Consider the following 9,896-nt stretch of genomic DNA (forward strand, 5'->3'; position numbering starts at 1 on the left):
ACCTACCACATGGGGCCACAACAGTGGTACCCCTAACTCACCCAGCAATATCGTCAATCTCTCCAACTACACACTCGGCAGAAGAATCTGTTCTATCTCGGGGACTCTCTTTTTGCCCCGCCACCCCCACTAACATGATTCAGTTCTGCGGTGATCTGGAAGCCTACTTTCGCCGTCTCCGTCTCAAGGAATACTTCCAACACAACACTGAACAGTGCACTGACACACAGATACCTTCCCACCAATAGCACAAGAAGAAGAACTCCACATGGACTCCTCCTGAGGGCCGAAATGACAGTCTGGACCTCTACGTAGAATGCTTCCACCAACGTGCACAGGCAGAAATTGTGGAAAAACAGCATCGCTTGCCTGGTAACCTCAGTCGTGCAGAACGCAATGCCATCCACAGCCTCTGGAACAACTCTGACATTATAATCAAAGAGGCTGACAAAGGAGGTGCTGTTGTCATCATGAACAGGCCTGACTACCTAAAGGAGGCTGCCAGACAACTCTCCAATACCAAATTCTACAGGCCTCTTTCCTCAGATCCCACTAAGGAATACACTAAGAAACTGCACCATCTGCTCAGGACACTCCCTAAACAAACACAGGAACAAATCGACACACCCTTAGAGCCCCGACCAGGGTTGTTCTATCTATTACCCAAGTTCCACAAACCTGGAAAACCCGGACACCCCATCATCTTGGGTATTGGCATTCTCACTGAAGGACTGTCTGGCTATGTGGACTCTCTGCTCAGACCCTACGCCACCAGCACTCCCAGTTACCTTCGTGACACTACGGATTTCCTGAGAAAACTACAATGCATAGGTGATCTTCCAGAAAACACCATCCTAGCCACCATGGATGTAGAGGCTCTCTACACAAACATCCCACATGCAGATGGAGTACAAGCTGTCAGGAACAGTATTCCTGATGATGCCACAGCACAACTGGTGGCTGAACTCTGTGAATTTATCCTCACACACAACTATTTCAGATTTGGTGACAACATATACCTCCAGACCAGTGGCACTGCTATGGGCACCCGCATGGCCCCACAATACGCCAAAATTTTTATGGCTGACCTGGAACAACGCTTCCTCAGCTCTCGTCCACTTACACCCCTTCTCTACCTACGTTATATCGATGACCTCTTCATCATCTGGACCCATGGGAAGGAGACTCTGGAAGGATTTCACCATGATTTCAACAGCTTCCACCCCACCATCAACCTCAGCATGGACCAATCTACACGGGAGGTCCATTTCCTGGACACCATGATACAAATAAGTGATGGTCATATCAATACCACCCTATACCGAAAACCTACCGACCGCTATACTTACCTGCATGCCTCCAGTTTCCATCCCGGACACACCACATGATCCATTGTTTACAGCCAAGCACTGAGGTACAACCGCATATGCTCCAACCCCTCAGACAGAGACCTACACCTACAAGATCTTCAACAAGCATTCTGTAAACTGCGATACCCACACGAGGAAGTGAGGAGACAGATCTACAGAGCCAGACGTGTACCCAGAAGCCTCCTGCTACGGGACAAACCCAAGAAAGAAACCAACAGAACACCACTGGCCATCACCTACAGTCCCCAGCTAAAACCTCTCCAACGCATCATTAGTGATCTACAACCCATCCTGGACAATGATCCCTCGCTTTCACAGGCCTTGGGAGGTAGGCCGGTCCTTGCCCACAGACAACCCACCAACCTGAAGCATATTCTCACCAGCAACACCACACCATAATAACTCGAACTCAGGAACCAATCCTTGCAACAAACCTCGGTGCCAACTCTGCCCACATATATACACCAGCAACACCATCACAGGACCTAACCAGATCAGCCATACTGTCACTGGTACATTCTCCTGCACATCTATCAACGTAATATATGCCATCATGTGCCAACAATGCCCCATTGCTATATACATCGGCCAAACTGGACAGTCCCTACGTAAAAGAATCAATGGACACAAATCTGATATTAGGAATGGCAACATACAAAAACCTGTAGGGGAACACTTCAATCTTACTGGACACATAATTGCAGATCTAAAAGTAGCCATCCTGCAGCAAAAAAACTTCAGGACCAGACTTCAAAGAGAAACTGCTGAGCTACAGTTCATCTTTAAGTTTGACACAATCAACTCTGGATTAAACAAAGACTGTGAATGGCTCGCTACCTACAAAAGCAGCTTCTGCTCTCTTGGAATTCACACCTCCAGATCAGCTGCTAGAAGTGGGCCTCATCCTCCTTGATTGGATCCACCTTGTCATCTCCAGCCTGATCCTGGCCTGCATATTTATACCTGCCTCTGGAAATTTCCACTACATGCATCTGATGAAGTGGGTCTTTGCCCACGAAAGCTTATGCTTCTACACTTCAGTTAGTCTATAAGGGTATGTCTACACTACAAAGTTAGTTCGAACTAACGGACGTTAGTTCGAACTAACTTTCATAGGCGCTACACTAGCGTTCCGTTAGTTCAAATTTAATTCGAACTAACGGAGCGCTTAGTTCGAACTAGGTAATCCTCATTCCACAAGGATTAAGCCTAGTTCGAACTAGCTAGTTCGAATTAAGGGGTGTGTAGCTCCTTAATTCGAACTAGTGGGAGGCTAGCCCTCCCCAGGTTTCCCTGGTGGCCACTCTGGCCAACACCAGGGAAACTCGTCTGCCCCCCTCCCGGCCCCGGACCCCTTAAAGGGACACGGGATGGCTACGGTGCCCGTGCCAGGTGCAAGCCTGCCAGCACCCAGCCAGCAGACCCTGCACCTGGCACAGATCGAGCCACCCACCCGATGTCCCCCAGCCCTCCCCCTCTTCCCGGGACCAAGCTGGCGGCTCCCGGGAGCTTGCCCAGGACCGCAAGAGGCGGGCACCTGCCTGGGCTAGTGCGGACATCGTGGACCTCGTCCACGATCTCCGCACTAGGCACAGGAAAGTGGCCGTCTAGGGCAGGAGAGCTGCCAGCCTGGCCACCCAGGAGCAGGTGTGCAAGAGAATCAAGGGAGTCCACTGAGACCCCCCGACCCTGAGCCCTGAGCTTACAATGGCCGTCCTGGGTCAGACCAAAGGTCCATCCAGCCCAGTAGCCTGTCTGCCGACAGCGGCCAACCCTAGGGACCCTGGAGGGGATGGACCGAAGACAGTGACCAAGCCATTTGTCTCGTGCCATCCCTCTCCAGCCTTCCACAAACCTTGGGCAGGGACACCACTCCTACCCCCTGGCTAATACCACTCCATGGACCCAACCTCCATGACTTGATCTCACTTCCCTTTAAACTCTGTTCCAGTTGTAGCCTTCACAGCCTCCTGCAGCAAGGAGTTCCAAAGGTTGACTCTTTGCTTTGTGAAGAATAACTTTCTGTTACTAGTTTGAAGCCTGCTACCCATTCCTTTCCTTTGGTGTCCTCTAGTCCTTCTTTATGGGAACTAATGAAGAACTTTTCTGTATGCACCCTCTCCACCCAACTCCTGCTTTTAGAGACCTCTATCCTGTCCCCCCTCCGTCTCCTCTTTTCTAAGCTGAAAAGTCCCAGTCTCTTTAGCCTCTCTTCATATGGGACCTGCTCCCAACCCCTGATCATTTTAGTTGCCCTCCCCTCTCCCAGCCTCTCTCTTCCCCTCTCCCACCTCCTTTTCCCAGTCTCCCCCAGTTTTGTTCAATAAAGACAGATTCCATTTTGGAAGACATGTTATCTTTATTTTGTACATCAAGAAGAGGGGCTAGGGAAGGGTAAGTGGAAGGAAGTGAGGGAGGAATGGGGCACGAGCCCCCGATGGGGAGGACTGGGCTGGCTCTGCGGGCCTCTGGGGGTGGAAGCTCTCCTGCAGCCCCCCCAATTGCCCCCTCTCCCCAGATGGCAGCCTGCGGCAAGTGCAGCCGGTCTGACGGCCGAGTGCTGTGATGTGCCCAGTGTGGGTAGTCCGGGCACTCCAAGCCAGGACTGCTTTGCAAGTGGGGCACCCCTGAGAACTGTCTGTCTGGGGTGGAGGTCGGGACCCTTTAAGCACAGCCCTCGGCTAGCCTGAGACAGCATCTCCATGCTCTAAGTCCTCCTCTGATGCCCTGCCGGCACTGCTTCCGGCCATCCTTAACCCCGGTTCAGAGTCCACTTAATGTGGACATGCTAGTTTGAATTAGCAAAATGCTAATTCGAACTAGTTTTTTAGTCTGGATCCGTTAGTTCGAATTAGCTTAGTTCGAATTAACTAATTCGAACTAAGTTAGTTCCAATTAACGTTATAGTGTAGACGTACCCTATGGTGCCACAGGACTCCTCGTCACTTTTGTAATAAACATGATTGTTGTGATTATTAATAAGATGCTGAAAATGGAATGGCACGCAAATTAAAATAGAAATTACACATTTCATTTTCATCCACACACACACACTAAACTACTTGAGCCCGAACCACATTCCTAGAATACAGAAAAGAGATTAATTTAATTTAACCCACAAGAAATGGTTGCTTTAACGTTGAGCCAGATTTTCCAAATAGAAGCCTAAAGAAAGGACCCTACAGCCATATTTAAAAGCCTAAGTTAGTGGTCTGGTTTTTGTCAGTGGGAATTGTTGAGTACTTAACACTTGTGAAAACAGCTGATTTAGGTGCCTATATCTTTATTTATTTTTCCTTCAACATTTTAAAATACATCTATAGGCTCCTATTAAGGACACCTAGAATTAAGTTTGTATAATTTGGAAATCTTGAGACACATATTTGTATTCTGGAGGATGAAAAATGTTGAAAATACCCACTAAATATGAGTTTTCACATATAGTGCTATTAAATTCGAAGTCAACTGAAATTTTAAAATAATTAAGCAGGAAAGTTGCAGAGCTGAAAATGCTGTCAATTTGGCTATGTGACTGTGTCTACTCATGATAGTTGTATTTTAAATTTTACTGACCCTGGTGCATTTCCAAGCAAAGAATTTCTGAGGTAGATATGAGAAACATAATAAAAGTCTATATAATTTTTAGGAGTCTGTAGACATATTATATTGCACATATTTCCCTTGGCCTTTCATTTAGCTAGCAGTTTGGAAAAATCTATTACAAATATAATATTGCTGTAAGGTGATATGTACTGTAGAGAGTCCCATTTGCTGTACATAGTGGAATTTAAGCAACAGTCGTTTAAACTGAAAATCAGAATATGAAGTACTACAGAATAAAAGTTAAGCCTCTTTAATGTTACCCAGAGCACAAACTCCATCCAGGAAATGTGTTCTCCCTATGTTGATCAGCTGCATCTTGAACCTGCATACACTGGAATAGATGTTCTATTTAAAACTGCCAACTCAATACTAAACTTTTAAAGTTTTTAGTGTGATTGCATTTTTTGACATTGTGCACTAGTGCTGCAGGCTTCTTGGGTGAAATCACTTTTAAGCAAGGGTTGGAAATAATTATTACATTAAAAACTTGAAAAACAAGAATTCACATTTCCTTGGCACCACATGAACTTTTAGAGCTAAATTGTCACATTATGATCCTACTGGTGTAAGGGGTATAGTGCATTGCTATGCTATCCCCAATCAGCTTGGCAAAGAGTCTGTTATTCAGGGACTTGCTTTCCCACTATTCCAAAGAGGGAGTAAAGTGTGCTGTATCTATACCTGATGCAGTATATGCTCTCTGATGCATCATGCAGCTATGGTGTTGAACATGTTACCAAGGCTCTTCCCTGTTCCTCATCCCTGTCAGTCATTTTGAAGAGGAGAAACACCATCAGCTTTGTGGCGCTTCCCTTTCCTCTTGCTGATTATGTTATGAATCTATGGGGTAGAGTAGTATCCCCTTACATATTTTGCTGCTGCGCTAGCAAGACCTGATTTGGCTCTTATGTTTTTGCACCAATCAAATGGATACTGTTTTCTTTCAGCGCAGATAAGGAATTTAATCTTTCAAATCAGGATGTACAAGAGAACGCCTACTGACCTCTGGGTATGTCTACACTACAAAGTTAGTTCGAACTAACGGACGTTAGTTCGAACTAACTTTCATAGGTGCTCCACTAGCGCTCCGTTAGTTCGAATTTAATTCGGAGCGCTTAGTTCGAACTAGGTAAACCTCATTCCACGAGGATTAAGCCTAGTTCGAACTTACTAGTTCAAATTAAGGGGTGTGTAGCCCCTTAATTTGAACTAGTGGGAGGCTAGACCTTCCCAGCTTTCCCTGGTGGCCACTCTGGCCAACACCAGGGAAACTCGTCTGCCCCCCTCCCGGCCCCGGAGCCCTTAAAGGGCCACGGGCTGGCTACACAGTTTGTGCCAGTTGCAAGGCTTCCAGCACCCATGCCAGCACATCCAGCAGCTGACACCCCATGAGCCAGCCACCCGATGCCCCTCCTCCCTCCCCCTCTTCCCAGGACCAGCCTGGAGGCTCCCAGGACCCTGCCCGGGGCCACAAGAGGCGGGCGCCCGCGTGGTCTAGTGCGGAGATCGTGGATCTCATCCAGGTTTGGGGGGAAGCCTCCAGTGTCCACGATCTCCGCACTAGCCACAAGAACGCGGCAGTGTATGGCCGCATGGCTGCCAGCCTGGCCGCCAGGGGCCACCAGCGCAGCCGGGAGCAGGTGCGCTGTAAGATCAAGGACCTGCGGCAGTCCTACTCCCGGGCCTGCCTGCCAGGGGCCGACCCGGAGGCGTGCTCCCACTTCCAGGCTCTGGACCGCCTCCTTGGGGCTCATGCCGTCCCTGCCCCCCGGGACGTGATAGACCCCGGGGCAGAGGGACCGCTCCCAGATACCGAGGAGGAGGAGGAGGGCTCCGAGAGCCAGGAGCCTGCCGGCAGCCTGCCCAGGACCCAGGACCCCCAAGGCACCCCACAGAGCCGCTCGCCTGTGTCGTCTGAGGCCGGGGAGGCGTCCACATGTGAGTACCATCATGCTCCCCTTATGTGTACGGGGGCTGGGGCGAGAGGGAGCCCAGGGACCGTGCGCCTGGGCCTTGCCCACCACGGAGCAGCAGCTGGGGATTCTGCAGGGGCCCTGGCCTTGCAGAGGGGGGCTGGGTTTCACACACCTGGGCCCCTGGGGTAATTGACCGCTGTTCTTGTTTCACCACAGCCGCAGCACCTGGGACTGCAGGGCGCACCACCCCGCCTGCAGCAGCTGCCCGCGCCTGGGCCAGCAGGAGAGCCAGGAACCAGGAGGAGTACCAGCGGCGGCACCTCCGGTTCCTGGAGCACCAGCTCCGCATCCAGGACCACTGGGTCCAGGAGGACCTGAGGCTGTGCCGGAGGAGCTTGGAGGCACTGGAGGAGCAGGGCCGTGCCCTGCGGGGCCACCTCCAGAGCCTGCTCGACCGCTTCCCAATTCCTCCTGCTCCTGCTCCGGCTCCTGCTCCCGCTCCTGCTTCCTCCACACCCCCCGTCCCTCCTGTCCCACCCTCCACAACCATTCCCCACCGACGCCCCCGGACCCGCAGTGTTGCGAGACAGGAGAGGCAGCTGGACCCGCACCCGTGAGCTTTCCTTTCCCTTCCTCCCTTCCCTCCCCTTCCAGCTCCCTCGTCCCAGGTTTCCCCCTCTCCTCTCCCACCCTCCCTCCTCCCCCCCCCATCCTCCCCACTTCCTCCCTCCACCCCAGTTATGTTAAATAAAAAGACGGTTTTGTTTGAAAAACAGGTGTCTTTATTTGACAGTAGGTATGGAGGGGAAAGGGGCAGGGGCATAGGGTGGAAGAAGGCCCCAGTGGGGCATGCAAGGGAGAGGTCAGTCCTCCTCCTCCACCAGGAAGCTCTCCCGCAGGGATTCCCGGATCCGGACAGCCCCCCGCTGGGCTTCTCGGACGGCGGCGGTGCGGGCCTGACTGTAGTGGTCAGCCATGCGGTCAGCCTCAGTCATCCAGGCTGGCAGGAAAGCCTCCCTCTTTCTCTCACATAAATTGTGGAGCACACAACATGCTGCCACCACGGGAGGGATGTTGTGCTCGGCCAGGTCCAGACGGGTGAGGAGGCATTGAAAGCGGGCTTTCAGTCGCCCGAAGGCCCCCTCCACCATGATGCGGGCCCTGGTCAGCCTGGCATTGAAGGCCTGGTGGGAGGGATTGAGGTGCCCCGTATAGGGCTTCATCAGCCACGGCTGCAGTGGGTAGGTGGCATCCCCCACCAGGCACACGGGCATGTCCACGTCCCTGACCCTGATGTGGCGGTCGGGGAAGAAGGTCCCGTCCTGCAGCCACTGGCACACGGAGGACTTGCGGTACACCCGGGCGTCGTGTGCTTTGCCGGACCAGCCCACATTAATGTCCGTGAACTGCCCCGGTGGTCACACACGGCCTGCAGGATCATGGAGAAGTACCCCTTGCGGTTCACGTAATGGGACTCCTGGTGTTCCGGGGCACGGAGGGGATGTGCGTCCCGTCGATGGCCCTCCCGCAGTTGGGGAAGCCGAGGGCGCCGAATCCCCGGATGATGGCGTCTGGGTCGGCGAGGTGGACCACCCTGCGGAGCAGCACCCGGTTGATGGCCTTGACCACCTGCTGAGAGACACAGCAAAGAGCCAATCAGTGGGGCGCCCGGGTGGCTGGGAGCATTCGTGCCCTGGCAGTGCCCCGCGCCCCACTCCTGGAAGCAACCCCCCTGGCGGCGTGTAGTACGGCCGGGAAAGACCGACCCCTCCGGTGCGGGGCGCTTTCGCCTCCTCCCGCCCCCCCCCCTTTGTCCCTGGGGCGGCCCATCCCCTCCTTGCAGCCCCCATGCCCCCCCCAGCGCAGTGGCTGACAAGTGCCATACCTGCATGAGCACCGCCCCGACGGTGGATCTCCCTCCTCGCCGAACTGGTTCCCGACGGATGGGTAGCTGTCCGGCATGGAGAGCTTCCAGAGGGCGATGGCCACCTGCTTCTGGAGGGGGATGGCAGGCCTCATGTGAGTGTCCCTTCTGCGCAGAGCAGGGGCAAGCCACTCGCAAAACTCCACGAAGGTATCCCTCCTCATCCTGAAGTTCTGGGTCCACTGTCGGTCTTCCCAGCGCTCCAGGATGCTGTGGTCCCACCAGTCGCTGCTGGTGTCCAGACGCCAGATGCGGCGGGGCACGCCAGTGCTGGGGCACTGCCGCGGCTCCTCCATGGCCCCCAGGGCGGCCAGGTGCAGAGGCAGGGGGCTGACGTGCACCAGGTGGTGCCAGGCAGCCTCGAGCCATTGCTGGCAGGCTTGCAGCAGCAAGTCCAGAACGTGCACCAGAAGGTGCAGGGCGAGCTCTGGCTCCATGTTGCCAACTGCAGCGGCGTCCCCGAAGGGAAGCACCGACACACACGGGCGCAGAGATCAACGCTTTGCTGTCCCTCGGCGAGGTTGGCAAGCAAGCAGGAAAAGCTGAGAACCAGCTGTCCAGGGGGGGTCCCTTTAAGCACGAGCCTCAGATAGCCTCAGACAGCAGCCACACAACGCAACTACTGACCTGATGCCCTGCCAGAACTGGTTTCAGCTGCCCTTAAATGCGCTCCTGCGTCCAATCAGTGTGGACGCGCTAGTTCGAATTAGCAAAACGCTAATTCGAACTAGTTTTTAGGTCTAGCTGTGTTAGTTCGAATTAGCTTAGTTCGAATTAACTAATTCGAACTAAGTTAGTTCGAATTAGTGCTGTAGTGTAGACGTACCCTCAGATAGCATTTAGAGCCTAGACTGCTTTTGATGCATATGTAGAGAGCTCTTATTGGCATCTTTAGGAGTTCCCAGTGTGCATCAAGTAAGACATATGGCCAAAAATTATCATGAAAAAGTTGGTATGATAAAGCGAAGTATTATGTAGTTATGGTGGCTACCGTTATAGGGCAGAATGGAATGTCTGGGAGCCAGAAAAAAATGTTATTTGAATAGGGAACTAGGATGGGAATAAGGAATCCTGGGCTTAGTT

The 9,896-nt window shown here is 52.7% G+C and overlaps 1 pseudogene; it reads left to right on the plus strand.

The window, feature by feature from the left end:
* The first annotated feature begins 395 nt into the window (after positions 1-395).
* On the plus strand, positions 396-2,034 carry LOC149524149 (uncharacterized; annotated as a pseudogene).
* The last annotated feature ends 7,862 nt before the right edge of the window (positions 2,035-9,896 follow it).

Source organism: Pelodiscus sinensis, chromosome 6 (genome assembly GCF_052426305.1).
Source record: "Pelodiscus sinensis isolate ZL-2025 chromosome 6, ASM5242630v1, whole genome shotgun sequence".
Taxonomy (NCBI): Eukaryota; Metazoa; Chordata; order Testudines; family Trionychidae; genus Pelodiscus; species Pelodiscus sinensis.